Source organism: Muntiacus reevesi, chromosome 1 (assembly GCF_963930625.1).
Source record: "Muntiacus reevesi chromosome 1, mMunRee1.1, whole genome shotgun sequence".
Lineage (NCBI taxonomy): Eukaryota > Metazoa > Chordata > Mammalia > Artiodactyla > Cervidae > Muntiacus > Muntiacus reevesi.
The window spans coordinates 267,487,544-267,513,400 of record NC_089249.1 but is presented as its reverse complement, the minus strand read 5'-3'; positions in this window follow the sequence as shown (position 1 = coordinate 267,513,400).

Below are 25,857 nucleotides of genomic sequence, written 5' to 3'. Positions count from 1 at the left end.
TTATTTAAAAACAATAAACACACACACACATACCTCTTGCTGTTGTATAGACGCTAGACTGCTCAGCATTGATTGCATAGAAATGAGGAAATAGGTGTTTAGAAATGTTACAGAATTAAATATTTTCCTTCTGTAACTCAGTGACTCTTAGGTCTAATGGACTGAGCTAAGAAAATCTGCCTATAATGAGAAAAGTGCTGAATTCAACTAGATCACTGCCAGTTACACGTCTGTATGGTCCTCTTTTTCAGGCTACGTATACAGATCATTTCTTTTCTCATTATTCCATATATCCCCCACATAGTGATAACTTAATGGGTCAATAATCCCAAACGATATTGCTCTCCTCAGTTTCAGATCCTCATATCAAGCATCCTACTGTTCCTCTTCTAGAATGTCCCACTCAAAAGCATTTTGAACATCATGGATCCAAAATCAAACTCTTCATCTTCTTTTTTAAACTCTCTTCTCTCTTAAATTTCCTATATTGCTAAATGGTATCACCATCCCATTTATGCAAAGCCATAGGCCTAAGTCTACTTATCCTATTCAAGAATATATATTAAGATCCTACTATATAACAGAAATGATATTGAGACCAGGGGAAGCAGGTGTGCATTCAACACAAGAATCTTTGTGTCTAGTGAGGCATGTGGTCAAGAAACAATAACACAAATGACTAGACATACAAGGAATGCATAGGGTGTGAAAAGATTACAAAATCTGGACTGAGATGTTGGAGATCTCCCAGGGTAATTTTCACTGCATCTGAAACACAGTGTTAAATGAGTGTTAAAATCAGTGAGGATTGGGTGATGGTGGAGGAGAGAAAGAAAGGGAATGAGAGAGACAGAGGGGAAGAAGTGAAAGAGAAAAAGAAAGATACAAAGGGAGAGTTTGCAGAGGGGAGGGAAGAGAATGTATTTTAGGTTTTAGGGAGAAATCATCACTTATACAAAAGCCCTGGGTATATTGTGAATAATGAAAAGAGAAGAGAGTTCAGGATGGTAATCTGAAGAACATTATAGTTAATAGTACTCTAGTTTCTAGAAATTGATTTAAAAAATAAAAAAAAATTAGAAAAGAAGCAGGTAAAGACTGAGGAAAGTTAGAGTTGAAAAATCAGGAGAGTATAATGTCATGGAAAAAAGGAGTTTTAAAATACAACTGAAAAGAAAAAATCAAGTAAAATGAAGACTTAAAATTGTCTATGGGAATTAACACTGAGTTTAGAAAAGACCTCAATTGGAGATGACATTAGTAGCAACTATAATTGGATGTTTTGGAGAGTGACCACAATTCCTAAGAGTCTATGCTATAAAAATAGAAAACTAAATAGAAATTGTCAAATATCTTGAAGAGATAATTCACACTGTAGGAAACTTGATTGGCCAACCAAACATAGGAAAAGCAGCTCAACCTTCTTAGTAATCAAGAAAATTCTATGTTATTCCACATACCAGTACACCAGATTAACAAAAAATATTCCATTTTAACAATATCAAGTACTGCCAATACAATAACATGAAACCACAGGAACACTTAAACCCTGTAGGTTACATAACACACCTCGGAAACAACTTGTCTTTACCTAGAAAAATCAAAGATACCCATGTTCTATGACCCAAAAGTGTCCTATGGGAATCCATACACATGTACAGCATATGTAAATACACCAGAATGTGCATATACACAGTATTATTTTTAAGAGCACAAAAACTGGAAGGAATGTGTACAAACAATAAAACAGATAAATGTAAGTGGTATGAGAATATGATGGAGCACAATATAATGGATTTGCAAAATTAGATGAACTCCACACAACATAGATGAATCTCAAAAGCATAGCATGGAAGAATACTACAGAATGATCCACTGTGTAAGCTATTATCAAGCAGTTTAAAGTAAAAAAAATAGTGTTTAGCATTATACACATAGTAGCAAAACAATAAATAAGAACACAGCAAAAACAAAAATTTCAATATGATGTCTATCTTATTGCATTATATACAGTGTGATATAAAGGAGATGTGAGTAAGGAGAGCTACATTAAAAATTTAAGTTACTGGTAGTACCCCATTTATTCATAGGTAATTGACACTTCCAATCCATTTTTTTTCACTATTTTTTTTTCAAAGAATGATAGGGCAAGAAAGGAATAAAGTAGACAAAGTCTTATGAAAACAAGAGAGAGAGTGATAAGAAGAGGATGTGAAGACCAAGATAACTTCACAAGGTAAAAGAGACTTTTACCACCACTAAATAGCATATAATTTATGCTATTTATAATAAATAGTGGTGTTGGAGAAGACTCTTGAGAGTCCCTTGAACTGCACGGAGATCCAACCAGTCCATCCTAAAGGATATCAGTCCTGGGTGTTCATTGGAAGGACTGATGTTGAAGCTGAAACTCCAATACTTTGGCCACCTTGCGTGAAGAATTGACCCATTGGAAAAGACCCTGATGCTGGGAGGGATTGGGGGCAGGAGAAGAAGGTGACGACAGAGGATGAGACAGCTGGATGGCATCACCGGCTGGATGCCATCACCGACTGGATGGGCATGAGTTTGGGTAAACTCTGGGAGTTGGTGATGGACAGGCAGGCCTGGTGTGCTGCAGCCCATGGGGTCACAAAGAGTTGGACACGACTGAGTGACTGAACTGAACTGAAATAGCATCTAGAAGAGAGAACTTAAACACAGATTCAGGAGAGATAGAATAAGTTCTGGAGCAGCTGGGAGGGGTCAAAAATGAAGGAAAGTTTGCATAGCTTCATTTTTCTTATTTATAAATTGAGGAAGTAACTTCCTTTCACACAGATGTATGTGATACAATACCTAAGGACACAAATCACTGTTTTATGAAAGAAAATTTAGAGTAAATTCAAATGCTCAAGTCATATATGACTTATTGCTTTATCTTTCCTTTTAAAAATATTTTATTGCAGAACATTTTCAATGGACAAAAGGGTAAACAGAGCAATTATTATAAACCCCCATATATCCATTGCCCACACCCAAAAATTATCAACAAATGGCATTTTTATTTCATCTGTAACCCTACTCATTTCTCCCATGTTATTTTAAAGCAAATCTTGGATATCATATCATTTAGTCTGTAAATATTTTTATATGTATCTCTAAAATATGATGCTTAAAAACCATATCCACAATGTTATTGCCATGCCATAATACGTAATTCTTAATATCACCAAAGAGCCATAATTGATTTCCTTCTGACACATTCTCCAGAAACCTCACACCTTCCACCTCCCTAGCACTTAACTCTGATCAGTACCATTTAAACATGATTGAAAATAGATCCACTGTATCCCTGACTTGCATGAGACCTCATCAACTTCCAGCACCAAACCTGTAGAGATTCCCAGTCTTACACCACTCTCTCCGAGTTGACTTTTTTTTAAATTGAAGAATATGTTCTCCCAAGTCTCCCTCTTGTGTTCTGAGTTACAAGTTATTCAAGTTAACTTATATTCCAGGTAATTAGTCCTGGACCCGCTTATCAGAATTTTATCGCAATAATGTTTCATAGGAAGGGTTAAAAGAAAGTTGTAAAGAAAATGCAGATAAAAAAAAAGTCAAGTCTATAAAAAATTCACAGCAGTGATCAAATTTGGAGTTTTCATTGTGTACTTGGTGAAGAAAAAGAACTCCGTACATGCACAGAGAAGCATGTCAAAACGGTTCAGTTTGTTCCCAAAGCTCTGACACCAGCTGACTTCGATTAAATAGCAGTGAGCTGGAAAAGCATTCTGGGTATTGGTATGCAAATGAATTCACCAAGCATTTCTTCCTATGGTTTTGGAATTCCCACAGCCACAACTACAATAACATGTATATTTTAAAGTTGAATTTTAAGCAAGTAAATATAAGACTAAAACTGTCCTTTAATCCAAAGGGAATTAATTTTTTTTTTTGCCAAGAGGAACAAAACTATTTTTAATATAAGATTATGTTTTAAAGTGTTTTCAAAGATACATGACAACAAATGTATAGGGCATAACCTTTAATCCATAATTTCAGCCTCAAGATGCTGTAATGGCTTTTTTTGAATTAAGACAATTCTATTTGGGAGTTTTAAAGAAAGGTCATAATGGTATGTGAGCAATTAGAGATCAATGGTTGGATAGTAAAACATTGTTTGTATAGCCTCTAGAGCATCAGCTTGGCTTTTAAAATAAATACTGCCCCAATCATTTAATTTTATAGGAAACTAACATCACTCTGAAGCAGTAACTACTTTGTAGAAAAGGGAAAGAAAAAAATCATTCTCTCACTCGTATAGAAAGTCACATAGAGAATTTTAAAATATATTTATATTTGACACCTCGACTGTCAATTCCCTTATTCTAAAGAGAATGAATTATAATGAAGGCATCTCTGGCTCAGAGAAAATATTCTGGTAGCGGCACTTTAGTATTGTAAGACAGCATCTTGATTTCTCTTAGTCTGTAACTCTACCCCCTTCCCACTCTGCCCCCCCACCTTAAATAAAGTAGTATTCAATTCTAAAATTATAAACTGGAACACAGAGTGCATAATACAAACCATCCTTCTTCTGTGTAAGCCAAGATAACTTTGCAGCATACCCCTGCAGGGGACCTAACAGGGAATTTCCAAAACATTAATGTATTCAGAAGAAATGTCAAAATAAAGAAAGCCTGTAAACATTGTCTGTGGGAAGCTTTTTTGTGCCCTCCTCAAATGCAAAACGAACTCTCATTTTCCCACAGAAGTAGGATCTGTTTCTGCCATCTAGTGACAATAAGGCCAATGGGTGCTTAGAAAAGAAAAACATTTTCTAAACAGGCTCAACAAATCCAGCTAAAGCAATCAGTATTTTACACACATATATGGGGGCGCACACGCACACACAGAGAGATTCTTTAGAAAGGAATCTTTACCAGGGTGTCCAGAGAGTAAGTGGTGTCCAGATGTTTCTGACTGATCTCTGAAATAGGGGGAGAAAAAAAAAAAGGATAATAGTATCTATATGTGCAGAATGCTTTTAAAGTTGCCCAATCACTTTCACATGTATTATCTTCGCAAGGGTCTAAAACAGAGTTCAAGCTCTGGTTGGGAGTATGGGCTGTAGAGTCAGACTGTCTGGATGTAAAGCTTATCTACTTCTATATTTGAAATTTTGTTCATGACCCATCCAAGCAGAGGATTCAGTTCTCCCGATTACGAGGTTTTATTGTTCACTGCCTGTTATCTCCCATCTTTTTGTCTATTAAGTTCCGTTACACAGCTACATTATGGTGAAAGCATTAAACTAAAAAAATCACCTTTATTTAAACATTCTGACTCTTGAACTTTATAGGAATATTAACGTTGACAAGTAGATTTAGAACTATTTGGCGGCAGACACCTGTGGTCAAGGAAGGTGAGGCAGAACAACTTACTCCAGGCAATCCTTGTTTTACTGTACTTCTCTGATACTAAAGTTTTACAAATTGAAGGTTCGTGGCAACCCTGTGTTGAGCAAATCTACTGGCACTATTTTTCCAAGAGCATTTGCTTACTTCCTGGCCTGTATCTTTGTCACATTTTAGTGGCTCTTGCAATATTTCAACTTTTTCAATATTATCAAATTTTTATGGTGATCAGTGAACATGGATGTTCCCACTACAACTGCCTGGAGGAGGGCATGGCAACCCACTCCAATATTCTTGCCAGGAATCCCCATGGACAGAGAAGCCTGGTGGATTTCAGTTCATGGGGTCACAAAGAGTCGGCCACGACTGAGCGGCTAAGCAAACTACAAGTTACTAAAGGCTCAGATGATGGTTAGAATTTTTAGGATCCAGATATTTTTAAATTGAAATATATACATTGGTGTTTTCTAACATAATGCTATTGTACATTTAATAGACTTCAGAGTATATAAATAACTTTTATATGCATTGGGAAACCAAACAATACATGTGACTTCATTGTGATATTCACTTTGTTGCAGTGGTCGGGAACCTGTAATACCTCTGATACAGGGATTTTAGTTCCCCAGCTGCCCCTTGGAACTTGGGTTTGAAAGATTCTAGAGACAGAAAATAAAGGCAGTAATTACTTGCTGATTCTTCCGTAGTATTGTTTATTTCCTTCCCGACTTTTACCTATTAAATAAATCAATACCTCTATAGTTAGCTCAAACTGTTCTTTGCCCATTAGAGAGAATGGGGAAATACAGAAAAAGGAAGAATGACCTTTTCTTGGAATATGTGAGTTCCATCCCTAAAACTGAATAGAAGGCTAATTATTAAGGCATAGGCACAGGTTTCTGGAGGGGGCCTGTGAACGTTTTTCTCTTTTATCCTTTCCACATTTTATATATATCTCTGCTTCCAAGACCACAATTTCCTGATTTTTATCCTATATCTATGGGTGCTCTCTTTGATATTCTTTACTGATTGTCTTTTATCTCTCCTATTCTTACATGTTGGAATCTCAGAGAATGATCCCTGGGATCTTTTCTATCTATTCTCAAACCTACGATAATCTTATCCCACTTCACAGCTTTGAATACTGTCTATATACACACTAACAACTCACAAATGTGTATTTACAGCCATTTTCCTAATTTATACAGCCAACTGTCTTACATTGTATAGGAGGCAGTGATCAAGACCATCTCTAAGAAAAAGAAATGCAAAAAGGCAAAATGGCTGTCTGAGGAGGCCTTACAAATAGCTGTGAAAAGAAGAGAACAGAAAGGCAAAGGAGAAAAGGAAAGATATTCCCATTTGAATGCAGGGTTCCAAAGAATAGCAAGGAGAGATAAGAAAGCCTTCCTCAGCGATCAATGCAAAGAAACAGAGGAAAACAATAGAATGGGAAAGACTAGAGATCTCTTCAAGAAAATTAAAGATACCAAGGGAATATTTCATGCAAAGAAGGGCACAATAAAGGACAGAAATGATATGGACCTAACAGAATCTTAAGATATTCAGAAGAGGTGGCAAGAAAACACAGAAGAACTATATTAAAAAGATTTTCATGACGCAGATAATCATGATGGTGTGATCACTCACCTAGAGCCAGACATCCTGGAATGTGAAGTCAAGTGGGCCTTAGCAAGCATCACTACGAACAAAGCTAGTGGAGGTGATGGATTTCCATTTGAGTTATTTCAAATCCTAAAAGATGATGCTGTGAAAGTGCTGTACTCAATATGCCAGCAAATTTGGAAAACTCAGCAGTGGTCACAGGACTGGAAAAGGCCAGTTCTCATTCCAACCCCAAAGAAAGGCAATGCTAAAGAATGTTCAAACTACCACACAATTGCACTCATCTCATATGCTAGTAAAGTAATGCTCAAAATTCTCCAAGCCAGGGTTAAATAGTATGTGGACCATGAACTTCCAGATGTTCAAACTGGATTTAAAAAAGGCAGAGGAACCAGAGATCAAATTGCCAACATCTGCAGGATCATCAAAAAGGTGAGAGACTTCAAAAAAAATCCACTTCTGCTTTATTGACTATTCCAAAGCCTTTGACTGTTGTAGATAACAACAAACAGTTGAAAATTCTTCAAGAGACGGGTATACAGACCACCTGACCTGCCTCTTGAGAAATCTGTATACAGGTCAAGAAGCAACAGTTAGAACTGGACATGGAACAACAGACTGGTTCCAAATATGAAAAGGAGTACGCCAAGGCTGTGTATTGTCACCCTGCTTATTTAACTTATATGCAGAGTACATCATGAGAAATGCTGAACTAAATGAAGCACAAGCTAGAATCAAGACTGCGGGAGAAATATCAATAACCGCAGATGACACCACCATTAAGGCAGAAAGCGGAGAAGAACTAAAGAGCCTCTTGATGAAAGTGAAAGAGGAGAGTGAAAAAGTTGACTTAAAACTCGACATTCAGAAAACTAAGATCATGGCATCCAGTCCCATTACTTCATGACAAATAAATGGGAAAACAATGGAAACAGTGATAGACTTTTATTTTGGGGGGCTCCAAAATCACTGCAGTTGGTGACTGCAGCCATGAAATTAAAAGATGCTTGCTCCTCGGAAGAAAAATTACGACCAACCTAGACAGCATATTAAAAAACAGACATTACTTTGCCGACAAAGGTCTGTCTAGTCAAAACTATGATTTTTCCAGTGGTCATGTATGGATGTGAGAGTTGGACTATAAAGAAAACTGAGTGCTGAAGAATTGGTGCTATTGAATTGTGGTGTTGGAGAAGACTCAAGCGTCCCTTAGACAGCAACCAGTCCATCCTAAAGGAAATCAGTCTTGAATATTTATTGGAAGGACTGATGCTGAAGCTGTAACTCCAATACTTTGGCCCCCTGATGTGAAGAAATGACTCACTTGAAAAGACCCTGATGCTGGGAAAGATTGAATGAGGGAGGAGAAGGGATGACAGAGGATGAGATGGTTGGATGGCATCTCTGACTCAATGGACATCAGTTTGAGTAAACACCAGGAGTTGGTAATGGACAGGGAAGCCTGGTATGCTGGTGTCCATGGGGTCACAAACAGTCAGACTCAACTGAGCGACTGAACTGAACTGTCCTGTTGATGTACCTATTTGACAATACCACTGGCATCTCAAAATGAATACGCCCAAAACTGAGTTCCTGAAATTCTCTCTGAAACTTCCCGACCCAACTCACCTTTTTTCATGGCCACTCCATCCCTCCACACTCTAAGTTGTTTATGATGATACAATTTGAGCCTCTGAATATACCTGGGAATGAAATTACCACTCGCACTTCCTGGTTACAGCAACCAATAATTACTTTCATTTGCCAGGAAAACAACTGTCTTGACTATCATATGCTAGCTATATATCTCATCATCATTTTGATCCCAGACTAGAAAACCCTCTGGAAACCCTTCTCCAACATCTCAAGACTGAGTTAGGCACCCTTCTCATGTGATAAATTAGGCACCTATCATGTGATGCCACACGATATACTTGTATATTAACAGTATGCTATAATGTAGAATTGTCTCATTACCAATTCAATTGCAAAATACGAAGATAGAGATTACATCTGTGTTCCTCATCATGTGCTCTCTCTTGCAAAATCTACATCACAAACCTAATAAATATTTCCAAAGTCTTGATTAATTACAAACCATATTCCCAATTCAATTCTTTAACCATATATCAATTTAAAAGTCTTTAAGGCCACAAAAATAAAGTATCCAACCTAAATGTCTTCATTTAAAAATATTATCATCTTGCACAACATGAATCTCTAGCAACATAATTTCAGGATTGAAATAATCAGAATTTTAACCCCATCATCAAAGATCTCAGTGTCAGGTTTGTCCTCAAAATGGTACCCTCATGGTCACAAAGTAACTGCAGTCACTCCGGACATCAGGTCCAAACATGACAATATTTAGAGGAAGAAAGACACTGTTAGTATTTGTGAATCTCTCTTTAAGACTGAGGGAGTGAGGGGACCTTTGCCAGAATTGCCTTCTAGACTATCTCTAATGTATCAATGGCCAGAGTTAGCCATCCCTAAACAAATCCTTGGTAAGGGAGACGTCTTAAGTGTTAACTACCATGTCACAACATGGTAAGTCTGAATTGGCCCAGTCTGTCAAAATGGGTTATACTTTCCAAAACTGTAACTGGAAGTTAAGTCACTAAGTACTTCCATCCCAATTGTCAGAACCAGCGTGGATGTATTTAAATAAACAGTTCAACGTATCAGGATGGCAGCTCTCCTATCCCATTGTTTCATTGTCTGGCATATGAATAAATGATGTCTGTGAACGACTTCAATTTCCAGAAAGCACAACTACTAGTGTTTTCCAATTCCAATTCCCCTGCTATTTGCTCATTTATCTCCTGGTATTTGCTGTCTCAGAATAGAAATAGAGTTTGGGGACAGGGGAACAATATTTTGTCTGCCTGAGAGCCTTCTATCTGTGAGGTAAAAGATGATGGGAAAGGGACTCTGAACTATAATGTAGTTATAACGTATTTCAATTATAATGTATTCCAATAAATTTAAAACAGAAGACAAACTAGGACTTAGTCAATATGTATATATTAGAGCTAGGTGAGAGAAATCTTTAGCTTTTTCTTCTATGATGGAATAAATATCACAAACCCAATTAAACACTGAAGAGGTTGAAGGACACATACTCTTTCAACATTACTCCATAATCTCAAAGGATACAGCTAATCAAATTGATGGGACTGGGAATCCTGTTAACAATAACAGCTTTCTTCCTTTTATCTTAATGCTCTCTCTCTCTCTACTTTCTCAAGTGCACTTAGAATATTTTCACAAGAACTTCCAAACAGGTGGCTAACAGTTATTGAGCATACACTACAAATAGAACATTGGGTCACATACCTGACTTTGGTTAATTCATAGAACCACCTGATACAAGGATGCATACTTTGATTTCACTTATGTAAGTTGACACCCTGATGAGTAGAGTAGCTTCTACAATATTACCAAGTAAATGAATGAGTCAAGATAAGAACCTAGATCTGTCTGATGACATAGCCCACTAGGTAAGAGATTAAATTTCATATAATTAAAAAACTCTTTTATCTCATAGATAATTCTAAAAGGTTGTGTCTCCTACATACAAAATTCTGACAACACCTAGAGCATAAGACCCAAGTATTACACAGACATCTGAATTCTTTCAGTAACTGTTATCAATTGGGCATGATAGTTTATGTTGCAGTAATAAACAATGACAACAACAAAAGGTGTAATGCTTTCATTGGAAATAAAAAAGCACACTCTTTCTGGTGCACATGTCATTGGCTGGGGAAGTCTCAGGCCCACGCCTAAACTTAAGGGAATGGAAAACTGGTCTTTTGTATGGCCAGAAGCAGCAAAGACCCAGAGGTTTGGTGAGTGTTAGTGATGTCTATGAAATCATCACTTGATATCTGATCTCTTTGCTTCTTTGAAGGTGAATTTATAAAGGAGAAGAGCTATCTCTGCCTAGTGACATGGTATAATGAAGAATTTATTTGGTCATCTTTGCATAGTTACTTCTCTCTTTCTACATCATATACAACAGTTACAGATACAACATATAAATAAGGTCTGAAATGAGTCTTCCTGCTTATATACTCCAAAAGAAATCTGCTGTCAAAAGCCAAAAGTAGGAATCCTTAGGAAAAAACAGATATGCTTACCTAGAAGAAAATAATTTTAATGATAATGAAAGTGTTTCCTAAATAACAGAGGTAGACACATTTATCTTTATCTCTGAATTATTCTTCAGAAAACTTTGTAAACTTAATCATTTTCAAAATTACAAAAAAAAAAAAATGTGTAGCTGCTATGTCAGGCTGAATAATACAGAAGCATTAAAATGTTATTAGCTTAGATTCTATCCCCAGCTATGCTGCCCCTGGGTTAAATGTTAAATTTTTAGTATATATTCTTTGAGGCTTGACTCTATGCTCATACCAATACAGAGAGCTTTTTCTTTTAAGAGAAATTGGTTCATACCATACCTGTTTTCCTATACAAATTTTACAAATCAAGAACACCTATTCACTTTAGGATGTATTACGTTAACTCATTTATATTAATAGCTGCAAAACATTCTCTATTAAAATTGTACCTTCACTTATACAACCATTCACTTATTTTTAGATATTCAGAGTAATTCCAGGTCTTTGAAATGATAAGCAAGGGTAAAATAAACCCCTGTTTTATATATTATCACTTTATTTTTATATACTACATTCCTGAAAATGCATAAGCTAAGTCGAGAGATATGTGCACATGTTAAAATGTGGCCTATTATTTTCCAAATGTTTACTGTGAGCGGGTACATCATTTATTGTTTAGCCCTGACTCTATACAGAGGCACAGAGAAAAGATAGCTGGGTTTCACCTGCATCCATATAAAATGCATGGCACCTAAAGAGTTTCTGGTAACTTTTGGTCTTTTAAACCAGATGTAAATAAAAGTTATCTCAAGAAATGATGTAAGAAGGAAAAACTAGAACGGCTGATAAAAATATAAAGAGCAATTAAATTAATAGGGGTTTAATTACATTAACCACAATATATATTAGTTCTCCACCACTTCTTCTACCCTTGACCAAAAAATTAAAGTGCAAAGACCCTTACCTCACAAGAGACATTTTCCGAGAAGGGAAATGCATTATTTCTTCAAAGTCTGATATACATCCAAACAAATGACAGAGCGGTGCTCTGTTTTTCGTTCACTTGTCAGTATGAGTCCTGTTAACCTCTAAGGTGATGCAGTAAAGGATTCTTACCATTTCAGTAGGTTGGTCTGGATGATCTGCTTTCTACTCGGCTGTTCCTCATGTGACCTAAAAATATGTAGGAATACTTCAGAATAAATTCCACATTTGAAAATTGCTAAAGCATTGTATCTTTTTAAACAAACATATAAATATTAATATCACTTCAGAAATTAAGGGAGAAAATCACTCAGAATTGCACACCAACGTGGATAGCATGTTAAAAGGATAAATCTTATTAATAACATTTAACAGTCTACACATAAAAGCAGCAATAGAAGAAAGAAGTGGGGTTTTCCCCGTTTACTTTTATAGGCCATCATGATCAATGGCCAGTTACTACAGTTTATGAGAGCACTACAATAATGAGAGGTTATGGGTAAATTTCCCGTGTGTGGCCAGTAAGCTCTGCCTTTTTTATGTGATCACAGGCTTTGCCCCAACCCCAAATGTATCTTATAATGTGACCTGAGCTCTGAAGATGTTTGAGGACTATAAACAGATAGAATGATTACAAGTCTACCACCCAAAGCGAAGAAATGATGTAATGATGATATAAAAATCAAGCCTTACTAAAAAAAAATTAAGCAGCAATATTGTTTCAATCTGATAAATAACAGAACATTAAACACGACAAAATTCCTGGCTTAAATGGTTTGAAGCTAAAAAGGAAACTTCTAAACTTTGGGATTTTCTAATACACCATGGTAAGTTAAAGTCTCAATTCAGTTCAGTTGCTCAGTCATGTCTCAGTCTTTGTGACCCCATGGACTGCAGCACATCAGGCTTCCCTGTCCATCCCCTACTCCCAGAGCTTGGTAAAACTTATGTCCATCAAGTCGATGATGCCATCCAACCATCTTGTCCTCTGTCGTCCCCTTCTCCTCCTGCCTTCAATCTTTCCCAGCATCAGGGTCTTTTCCAATAAGCCAGTTCTTCCCATCAGGTGGCCATAGTATCGGAGTTTCAGCATCAGTCCTTCCAGTGAATAGTCAGGACTGATTTCCTTTAGGATTGGCTGGTTTGATCTCCTCGCATTTCAAGGGACTCTCAAGAGTCTTCTCTTCTCCAACAAAATTGGAAAACAGTTCAAAAACATTAATTCTTCAGCATTCAGCTTTCTTTATGGCCCAACTTTCGCATCCATACATGACTACTGGAAAAACTATAGCTTTAATTCGATGGGCCTTTGTTGGCAAACTAATGTCTCCACTTTTTTTTTTTTTTTTTTTAATATTATTTTATTAGTTGGAGGCCAATCACTTCACAACATTTCAGTGGGTTTTGTCATACATTGACATGAATCAGCCATATAGTTTTTTAATATGCTATCTAGGTTGGTCATTGCTTTTCTTCCAAGGAACAAGTGTCTTTTAATCTCATGGCTGCAGTCACCATCTGCAGTGATTAAAGTCCAGCCAAGCATACTTCCTCAAGCACTGTGTTATGAAACTACATATTGTGTATTTCATTCCCAATTTTAGGTAGAGTTTCACAGAACAGGTTTTAACGTGAGGCACAAGAGACTTATCAAGAGACAATTCCCAGCAGAAACTTATAAGGGAGCCAAGAAAGCAAGACATAAAAAGGAGAAACAGTAAGCAAGGGTGGGATTTCAGGTAAGCTCTCACAGAGGTGGCATCAAATTGATCCTGACAGGGAATTCGGGAGGGGATGTTTATCTCCAACTTGTCCTCTCTGCAGGTAAGGAAGCTAGGATTTCATGTACCAGTCAGTCACTGGTTTGTAGGCTCCCAAGAGTAAGTGGTGCCAGTAACTTGAGGACGGGCCACTGGTGAGAATTTCAAGTGCATGCTATGCGATGTAAAAGCTCACAGAAGGTGGGCAAATAGTGTAAATTGTTAGGGGGATCTGCAGGGTTCTGAGTGGAGCACTGCAATTTCAAATTTCTTTAGCACCATCCAGAAAAGGTCAAACCAAACACAACCTGTCCAGTCGATCAAAGTGTGTGGGCTGCCCAGTTGTGTCTGACTCTTTGCGACGCTATGGCCTAGAGCCCACCAGGCTCCTCTGTCCATGGAATCCTCAGGGCAAGAATACTGGAGTGGGTAGCCATTCCCTTCTCCAGGGGATCTTCCTGAGCCAAGGATCGAACCTGGGTCCCCTGCACTGCACGCAGATTCTTTACTCCTGAGACACTAGGGAAGCCCACATGTTACTGTCCAAACACTTCCCAAATCTCAGCACCTTAAAATGAAAAAAGTTTATTTCTGCTCATGATAAATGTCAATTGGAGGCCAGCAGTCGGCTCTGATCATTGATTTGACTCAAGGACCTAGGTTCTGACAGGTCAGCCAACATCTTAAATGACGTCAGCCACTATCCCGGCAGTAAGATAACTGCAGAAGAGCCTGTACTGATAAGGAAATGGTTTGATCCAGTAGTAACGTACATTATTCTTGCTCAGAATTCAGTAGACAGAACTAGTCCTATGGACCCTTCCTCACAATGACAACAGGCCTGAAAGCTATATACGGTCATATGTCTAAAAGGTGAAAACTGAAAACAGTTGGCAAATTAATAACCACCACAGTGCCCAATGAAGTCAATATCTAAACCATCAATTTTAAACAAGGTAAGGCTATAATTAAGTAAAATTATAAAATTTGAAATCACCAAGTCAGGAAAGACACAGATGGCTCAAAATGACCAAATAATTTCTTTATTATAATGAGTTAAATTCTGTTAGCCTAAAGCAATAGAACTGGAAAGTAACAGATTAGAAATCATATTTAAATGTATTATGGAACTTTAGATAATAAAATTAAAATTTTAAATATCTGGACAAAACTCTATATTAACTGGAATAAGAAGAGAACAGAGGATCTAGAAGAAAAGGTATACATTTCTGAAGGATGAAACCAAAACTTTCAAAAATCCTTCAGGAGGTAGATAAAGGAAAAGAAAAATAGCAGAAAAAACTTGGACTTCTGCATGGGTGAAAGTTTACCCAAATATACAATGTGATAAGACTAAACATATACATATACCTGCATAAATATGAGACTAAAATTATTTCTAAAATGGCACTGATTTTTGTTTCTTCAATTCTACACAACTTTTATGTCCAAATAAATAAAACAGTGAAGCAAAGAAAGAATTTCTAGTCAAAAGTAGTTTTCAGAACATCTATGATTAATGCCTTGTAATGCTCAAGAAAGTGTTGCCAAACAACAGGCCTTTGAAATAAAATGTTATTTCAAACCAAGCTGTAGCCAGTTTGGAAATCTATACCTTAACAGTATAATATATAGTATAAGAGAATCTAAGAATAAATATTGGAGACTGGATTTCCAAGGCAGTATTGAAGAAAATGCCATCATTTGAATAGATTAAAATGTAGTATTTTATTGAAGGATAATATGTGGAGGAGGACAAATTTAAGTATATTTAGAAACCAAGGGTTTGTTCATCATTCAACTTATTGTCACTTAATTGACAAAACTTAGACTCTACTAAATCACGTAATATGATCAGAACTTACTATTGCATAATACCAGTCAAACTATAAATATAGAGAAAAATAAATATTTAGAGAGGATCATCAAGATTATGCAGTCCACTCATTTTAGAATCTAGATCAATGATTAGCAATTTTCTTGAAAGAAGGCTAACATAAATAGGGAAAAGCAAAATAAAACTCCTCTGCAAATTATTTTTTTAAAATATCCATTCAAAATAAAATATACTTAAATCAAGCCTCATGGGGAAAAATGCATTCTTATAACTGAGATTATTTACTAAAAAAGTAACATCAGTCAGAATACTAGCATAGATATTTTGCCACTAAAATATTTATCATGGCAATACTGAGATAATCCACTCATTTCTCACCTCTTACATTATATACTGTTCAGAGTTCAGTAGTTGAATCAGCAAATATTTACCAAACACTTTTTATTGGTCAGTGTGTTACTGTATCTTAATTTATCTTGTCCTAGAAACATCCCATTGAGATCAGTATCATTCTCTCCTTTCAAAAACAGTTATGTGCCTCCATTAAAATAGTGAATTAATTTTTAAGCTTGGGTCAGGAATAACCTCAATATAAAGCAATAAGTACCTAGCTCCTTTCATGTGCCAGGAATTCCACTAGCAGGTCCTCGGGTGGTGGAGATGAGTGAGAAATGGTCTCTCTCTCTTCCTCCCCCAACCCCAACCTGGGCCTTTATTACTCCTGGCTCTAGGACTTCTTTGCTAAAGCTGGTACGGTAACTAGGAACCTTTCACTCAGAAGCAACAAGTGCCATCCATTTCCAAGAAGGATCAGGGGCATGTGAACTGAACGCATGTTTTATTATAAAACGGTTTAAGTTGAAGTTTTAGAGCCATTTATAGACCTGACATTGCACCTCACTTCTGACATTCTAAAATCTCTCTTTGCGCCAGCTGGTTCATCAAAGGGTGACATGACCGGATCATACAATATAGCTACTCCTCTGCCACCAAAATGATTTTTTATTGTATTATACCATGGCAAGGTGACGTGCTGTGCTTAATCGCTCAGTTGTGTCTGACTCTTTGCAACCCATGGACTGCAACCTGCCAGGCTCCCCTGCCCATGGGGATTCTCCAGGCAAGAGTACTGGAGTGAGTTGCCATCCCTCTTTTAGGGGATCCTCCCAACCCAGGGATCGAACCCAGGTCTCCTGCATTGCAGGCAGATTCTTTATCAACTGAACCACCAGGGAAGCCAAAGAATACTGGAATGGGTAGCTTATTCATTCTCCAGGGGATCTTCCCAACCCAGGAATTGAACCCGGGTCTCCCGCATTGCAGGCAGATTCTTTACCAGCTGAGCCACCAGGGAAGCCCAAAGTGAGCGTGTTAGTCACTCAGTTGTATCTGACTTTTTGCAAGATGTAGTCTGCCAGGTCCCTCTGTCCATAAAATTTTCCAGGCAAGAATATTGGAATGGGTAGGCATCTTCCCAACCCAGGAATCAAAACCTGGTCTCCTACATTCCAGCTGATTCTTTACCATCTGAGCCACTAGGGAAGGCCCTGACAAGATCATACCTCCCAATATTTGGGGATTTTACACAAAACAGGCCTATGATGCACCTTACTCTGTCATAAATAGGTTTTCAACTTTTCTTCCTTACAATATACAAATATACAAAATTTTGCTACCTGATCTTGGCTCCATGAATAGTAAAATATGCTTCTTCAAAGCAATTCATTTCCTTTTACACTAGAGACAGAGATCACATTTCTATTTTCTGATTGGTTTCTAGAAACCCTGGAGTCAAATTTGTGATCTATCTCTAACAAATGTATAGAACTTGAGGGCAAATATATTATTTACCAACCTCACCCCTAGTTCAATTTTTTATGTGTATATTCCCTTAATCTTGGCTTTTCCACACATTTAAAATTAATTTAATTCTGAATGAGTATTTATAAGCTCTGATAAATAATTATTGTTATAACTCAGAGTATGTTAAATAAACAACTAAAAACTAAACTCTCTGGAATTTATTTGCAAGGGAACATGTTCCAGAGCTCATGGAACTTATTTGTTGAAAAGGTAGGAAATAGCAGTAGAAATACAAACTTCCAAGCTTTTGGAAATTACTTTTTTGAGTACTGTTGATAAAATAATAAAGCTGCAATTAGAGTTACAAAAAGAGTATGAATTACAGACACAGAGTGGAAAACAGCACAGTGAAGTTTCCTGGGTTCATAAGAAAAGCTGAGCTGCTGCTAGAACCAGTTTTCAGCCTCCCTTGCTCCCATGCTGAGGCACATAACTATTAGTAATATAATAAAGGCAAACACTGGAAAATTTGAACAAGAAAGCGTATCTGTAGCTATACATGGTTTCAATGGCAGATACAGACACTGGTGGTCTCATGACCATATACTTCTTCATAGTGAAGTGAAAGTCACTCAGTCATGTCCTACTCTTTGTGATCCCATAGACTATATAGTCCATGAATTTCTCCAGGCCAGAATACTAGAGTGGGTAGCCATTCCCTTCTCCAGGGTATCTTCCCAACCCAGGGATCAAACCCAGGTCTCCCGCATTGCAGGCGTATTTTCTACCAGCTAAGCCACAAGAGAAGTCCAAGATTACTGGAGTGGGTAGCCTATCCCTTCTCCAGCGGATCTTCCTGACCTAAAAAGCGAGCCAGGGTATCCTGAATTGCAGGCAGATTCTTTCCCAACTGAGCTATCAGGGAAAGTCCTACTTATTCATCTGAGCTATCAGGGAAGCTGAGCTATCAGGGAAGTCCTACTTATTCATAAGATAAGTTTTAAGATCCTCTGAGCCTATTTATTCCAAGTCTTAGAAAATAGACTAAGAGTCCCCTAACAATAGCAACACATAAAGTTCATCGCTTTGAACTCATAAGTTCATGAGCAATCATGTTCATCATGTATGTGTGCATGCTTAGTCACTCTGTCCTGCCCAACTCTATGTGACCCTACGAATGGTAGCCCACCAGGCTCCTCTGTTCATGAGCTTCTCCAGGTAAGAACGCTGGAGTGGGTTGCCATTTCCTTCTCCAGAGGATCTTTTTGAACCAGGGAGAACTGATGGTTCCCACATTGCAGGTAGATTCTTTACCATCTGAGCCACCAAGGAAGCCCATGTTCATTATATGTATGTATATATACATACACACACATATATCTATATACACATACACATACACAATGCACATATATGCACACAGACATATGTGTATATGTGTGTGTTTGCGTGTGTATACGTAAACACACACAGTCAAGAAGACTGTCAATAATTAAGCACATTGACTTTCAATTCCTGGTGAATGGGTATGCTGCACTTAGCTACTAAATGGGTTGCAGAAAACTCTCACATGCGGGTGTCATGAAAATAAAGACATCATCAGAGCAGGAAAGTAAGATGTGCACATCTTTCCCCATTCATTCCTATTCTCAAACCTAGAGGGCTCAACTACAAATAAACTGTCTGTCTCTTAAATTTTCACCTGGAAAGGAGAGGAATTATCATGAACGCATTAGCAATAACACTGTGCAATGAACACACGGAGAAATTACCCATTTGTGATCTAGCACATCAGCGTGATGTTTAACCAGTGTAAAACATGAGGGAAACAAACATTTCCCCGGGGAACAGACATGTCAAAAAAGGGATTTCCCATTTTACAGTTTCTCAGTTCACATTTGTGAAAATCCATTTTTGATCAATAACCATGGTTGGGAAACACCACAGCCTGTAATCCAGGTGCTGGGGTTCTCAGAGAGAAGTTAGTAGCACTGACTTTATAACCCTGTCACAGGACAAGCAGGGGCTGGACCCCAGTTCAGGGCAGTGAAGAAGAGCCTGTGGCTTGAGGGCCCATTGCCTGATCCGGAATCCTTCTCCTGAAGTTTATTCACAAGTTACATAGCTCCCAAACTTCAATTTATTTCCAGGTAAAATGTAGATAGTACGAATGCTGAGGAACAGGATTATTGGAGGGACTAAATGAGATGATGTGTGTAATGAACACAGCAACTGAATAAGCATTGGATATCATCTAAATAAAAATGCTTTGCATGTTGTTTCCAAGTGAGATATTTTAAGCTAAATAATGTGCTTATTTCTTGCCCATGCCAGCTTTACTTAAACTACCTGATATAAAGAATACCTCCACACAGTTTATGAAAGAGTTTTCTCTATAGATCTTTTTAGTTAGCTTAGATTTAAAATAATAGAATTAAGATCATGAATTCATCAAATATTTTTATGCAAGCAGAATTATGTTCACAGTTCAATTTCGAAATTAAAGAGAACACAAAAAAGATTGATGGAGAATAAACGTCTGACATCTTTTATAACTATTCTTTATTGAAAATTGTATCATTCAATCCATAAAGGGGCTTTAGAAAACCACTTTCTCAAGTTAAACCTGTTCAAATGGGAGGTTTTACTTACATTAATAAATCGAATGAACAGTTTTAATTAAAAACTCATGCTATTTTCAAAATAATGCTGAAGAGTAGATTTCTGATCAATTGTAACTGCCAGCTGGGAGATTTTCATAAGCTGTTTTTAATATTTCACTTTCATGAACACATCACTTAAATATGTGGCCTACCAATCTCAAATACAAAAGCTATTCAATCACAGTATTAAAATAATGCAATAACTTAAGTACTTTTCTGTAATTTTTGTTTAGACTTTAAATAGAAGGCATGGAATTCAATAATTGAATTAACAAAGCTTTTCATCAAATTACTTTAAGTAAATTTCCAGAGCAAGCACATCAATGAGGAATTATGACATACCTGGGCCTTAAGTTAATGCTGTGCCAAGAAGATAATTCGACAAGCGCCATCGATGATGGCAAATGAGAAAAAGTAATGTATATGTGTGTGTTCTATAAGACTATTACTTATATTCAGTTTTATGAGATTAAGTTACATTGATATTTATAATTGAATGTGTTAGAGTGAGAATAAAAGAGAAGGGGGAAGCATCACTTATTTGAGATATTTTACATGTGTCTAAAAATGACATTTTGGTTTTGCAAAAGATTTTGACATTCATCATTTTAACTGATTCTCAAAATAACCCCATGATATAAGGAAGCCGCTACTTACCCTGCTTAATAAGTAAGAAAACTGAGAAACACAGAGTTTTTAGGGTTTGCTAAAGATACAACACTGATTACAGAGCCCAAGTCTGCAGCTCCCATGATGGTGCTCTCTTTTCACTTCTTATCCACATTTAGGTGGAGGTCAAAGGACTGAATCTAACTCATAGTCATTAGCTCAATGTGAGAAGAATTAGAACCTAGAAAAGAAGGAATAAGAAGAACTCATTTTTTACCTTCTAAGTCTTCAAGAAATCAAAGCATATGGTTATTCTTTTGCTTTTTTCCTCACAAGAAAAAAAAAAAAAAAAAAACTAGAGCACTAATTGCAAAGTGATTAAAAAAAGCAGTCTTTATAGGCTGACAAAATCAGGTGAGCCACCAACAACCCAAATGAGTAGTAGCCTTGCTCTTCTCTAGCTCACAAGTGGATTACATCCTCCCATTTTCATTTTAGCTTCATTATTATTTATGCTCTCACTTTTTTGAAGAAAGTTATTTTCAAATTCCCTGCCAGATTCAGAAAAGGGTTGGAAGATTTTCATAATGAGCTACACTAGAAATTTTAGAATTTAGCAGCCACATGAAGCCAAGATCAAATGGAGATCAGGCTATAAAACATGGTCACAGCTAGTGAAGAAATCATTCAGAGATGGGAACATCTTCAAAGACATGGTGTATGTCCATCAGAGGGCCTGAGTTTATAATTATCAAGAGCAAAAATAGAATAAGATGTTCTTTTTGAGTATTAAGGTCAAGAATAAATAAAATATCCCTGAAGCCAACCCTTAGGGAAGGCTAGATATAATAAATGCAGAATTTTAAATAGTGTTAACAAGAGAGTTAGACCATTGGAGAGTCGGACTAAAGAAAGCTGAGCACCAAAGCATTGATGCTTTTGAACTGTGGTGTTGGAGAAGACTCTTGAGAGTCCCTTGAACTGCAAAAAGATCCAACCAGTCAATCCTAAAGGAAATAAGTCCTGAATATTCATTGGAAGGACTGATGCTGAAACTCAAATACTTTGGCCACCTGATATGAAGAACTGATTCCTTGGAAAAGACCCTGATGCTGGGAAAGATTGAAGGCAGGAGGAGAAGGGGACGATAGAGGATGAGATGGTTGGATGGCATCACTGACTCAATGGACATGAGTTTGAGCAAGCTCCAGGAGTTTATGAAGGACAGGGAAGCATGGGGTCGCAAAGAGTCAAACATGACTGAGCGACTGAACTGACTGAACAAGAGTTTCAATCGGAATCAACAAAATCAAACTCCAAATGCCATTTCAGTACTTATAAGGCAAAATATCTATACTGTGCACTATCATGCATGCTATCTGATTTCCTGTAATATGATTACGAAGTATGTGATGATATTTCCATTTTATAGATGAAGAAATTAAGATGCAATTATTTGAAGTATTTTTTCCTAACTGGTAAAAGACATAAGCGAGATAAATTCAAGACTTTTGGAAATCAGTGCATTTGTACTCCAATCCCGAATATATACCTGCACTAGGACAGATTTTAATATGAGACACATCATCACATGGTATTCTGCAAATACCACGAAGTTTCTTTTTGAGAAGTAGTGCCAAGCAGTGTGGTGTCTAGAGCATGGAGTAGCCATCTTGCTGATTCTCTCTGAGGTGGCAGCTATGGCTTCCTCTTGTCCATTTCATTCATGTTATAACCAACCCACCTTGAACTCAATGATCTTCATTTTGATTCAAAAAGACAACTTGATAACTGTTTGCGATTCACACTCCAGGCCTATTGTAATACTAACTAGCTTTTAAGTCAAGCCTTTGTATCCTCACAGTAAATATATTTGCTATTTTCACACTTTTGATGACAAAAGGACCTTTACTTGTGACTATTTCAATTAATCATTCAATCCTAGACTTGGCAATTGGTTTGTAGGCAGCTGTCGATCAGGATTCTGTTAACAGAGAAATTAAAGAGAACATTATTAATCAAATCAGCACAATTTTCCAGCTAATCTTTACATGTACTCATGATGGGGTAAGAATAATAATTCTTTTGGTGAAATCCAGTAAGTTGTCCTTTTACTGGCATAAAAGGTGGGGATGAAATAATCAAAGAATGCATTGACTGAAAAGTCTTAGGCTACAGCACGGTCAATATGCAGTCTGCTAAACTGTACTGCCTTTCAAGGGTTGCAAGTCTAACTAAGGAAAAAAAGTCCTGGGCTTCCCAGGCGGCTCAGTGCTAGAGAATCCTCCTGCCAATGCAGGAGACATGGGTTCAATCCCTGGGTCTGGAAGATCCCCTGGAGTAGGAAGTGGCAACCCACTCCAGTATTCTTGCCTGGAAAATTCCATGGACAGAGGAGTCTGGTGGGGTACAGTCCATGAGGTGGCAAAGGGTTGGATAAGTCTGAGCTCTTGGGCATGCATGCAAGGAAAAGTAGTAGTCTTATTTGAAAAGCCCAGCTTCTGGGAGTCTAGAGGGCTGAATGTGTCTATAACATCAGAAGATTGTCAGATAAACTCTCTAGCCAAGGCTAAGATTTGCTTTGGTATTTAGTGTAGATCAGAAATAACTATATTCAAATTTAAATGAGACATATTCCGCAGTCAAATAGTGGCTATGTGAGCTTTTCCAGGAGTATTTGTTCTTTTCTACCAATTCAAATGGTCAATAGTTTGTACCATATAGAAAGGAAAACAATGAGTCTGTTATTTCTCTATCAGGTCACCTACCAGGCTTTTTTTTTCTCTTTTTTTAATGCCTGGCATGCTGCAGTCCATGGGGTTGCAAACAGTCTGACACAATTGAACGACTAAACTGAACTAAACTGAATCAGGCATTTTATATATTTCCTCACTTTAATAGCTACCATTGTCCTGTAAGGTAGGTGTTATTATCCACATTTTCTACAGAGAAAACAGGGGCTCAGAAGTTTGAAAACTTTGCAGAAAACCACCTAAACAATTAGTTTATTGAGCTATAATTCAAACTCAAATTTGATATCCAAGTCCATCTATAAGATTAAAAAGATACATTAACATTTTACAGGCTAAAGTACTTTTGAAAAAACCAGAAAGTATCTACATTATTTTGTTAAGGTGTACTCTTTTAATAGAGTACTATAAAAAAATACCAAACAATAAGTTATACCCCTCCTATCTGAAAGAATTAATTCAACATTTCGAATGTAACTCTCAGCTAAGGCATAGTTTCCTCAGTAAAAAAATTCTGGCATACTTAATAAAGTAACAGATGCTATCTCAATGAACACAAAATATAAGAGCATTCTTCTTTCACTGGGCATTTGGCAACTTGTAAGGGAAATCAGGCAGCTGGGTCATAGCATAGTAAATTATTTAAAAGTCAAATATGCTCACCTCACGCCATATGCTGAACAAGTTCCAGATGTAGTATTAAAAAGTTTAATGTTTTGAAAATTAAGCCAAAGAAAATGAAAATAATATTGAATACTTATCAAACCAAATGACAAAGAATCAGCTTCTATGCTTTGAATTTACAAAGAATACACCAAGGAAAATAGCAAATGTCACCATAACATTTGAAATGTTATTATTAAAAAAACAAAAACTTTTGGAAATTTTTCAACCAATGTGGCAGTGGCTTAAAAACTTGATTATGTTTTTATGTGTGTAAAACACAGAATATTCAAATTTCCAAAAGTAAAGCACTAAGAATATAACAGATAAACTGGCAATAACTTAGACAATTAACATTAAAAAGAAAAACAGTATCAAATATAGTCTTGAAAATATTTAAACTTCCCAGTGGCCAGAAAGTGTAAGTTAAGACAAATACCATTTGACATGTAAAATGGAAAAAATAAATAAGTAACTAAATGCCCAAAGTGCTGGTAAAAGTGCAATGAATTCACCATCCCATTCATTCCTGATGACAATATAAATTAGTGCAATTCTTCTAGAAAGCAATTTGGCAAACACCTTGTCAAAGTTGCACTCATTATTCATAGGCCAATGAAGCTAGCCTAAGGAAATCAGCCAAAACATATGCAAAGTTAAATTTAGTAAGGCCCAACTTTACACTAAGGACAATTAGAAGCAACTTACCATCTAACAGTAGGAGAATGTTTTAGGATATTATCACAGAGCCACTGGATGAGATATCTGGCTATTTTTAGAATATTACTACTAAAGACTGTTCAAGAATAAATACTAGTATTTAAAATAAGCATTGCCTGAAGCAAAATTACATGGCCCTGGTTATTATTATAAGTACACTTTTTAATTGTTTATTATTATAATTATTATCATAGTTAATTATCATAAGTACACTTGTAAATGCTGTCTAAGAAACTGAGTGGAATATATTAAAATTCTAATAGTTTGATTCAGAGATGCACTATTTACATTTGTCCTATTTTTCACATTTTCTCTAAGATAGGTTCTCTACAATTATGTTTTTAAAAGAAGTTACATATGAAAACCGTTAGGAAAAAATCTTAAATCCTGAGATAAGGAACAGCATGATCAAAACTGACAGGGACAGACAATAAAAGTCAATAATAAACGTTTTGTTAAGTACTGCCTTTCTCCAGTGGGATTCACATACACTTGTTGATGCCAGTAGGACATGTGTGGGGTGAGTGAAGGAATTATCTAAGTTAGAGAATAGAGTTAGGTCTAACCTTTAAGACTCAGAAAACATCACTATCAGGGCAAGTGACACTAAACAGAACACTGAGATGCAAGCAGTAAAAACCAGGTAATATCGAAGACTTATGCTAAATTTATATCACCTAGTGTTTGGTAAGGGAGTGCCCGCAACTTTGCAAAATGGGCGCTTTTCAATAAATAAATTGGAAAGTCAATTGAGCTGGGGGTGAGGTAGGGAGAGGATAAATATAAGTAAGCAGGCAGACAGAATGGCAAATAGAAAAATATGTATCTCTTCAGTATCTGAGCATTTTGTACATAGCCCCACCTCTCCACATGTTTTTAATGTCTCTCGGCACTAAATGACCAAAAAAAACTC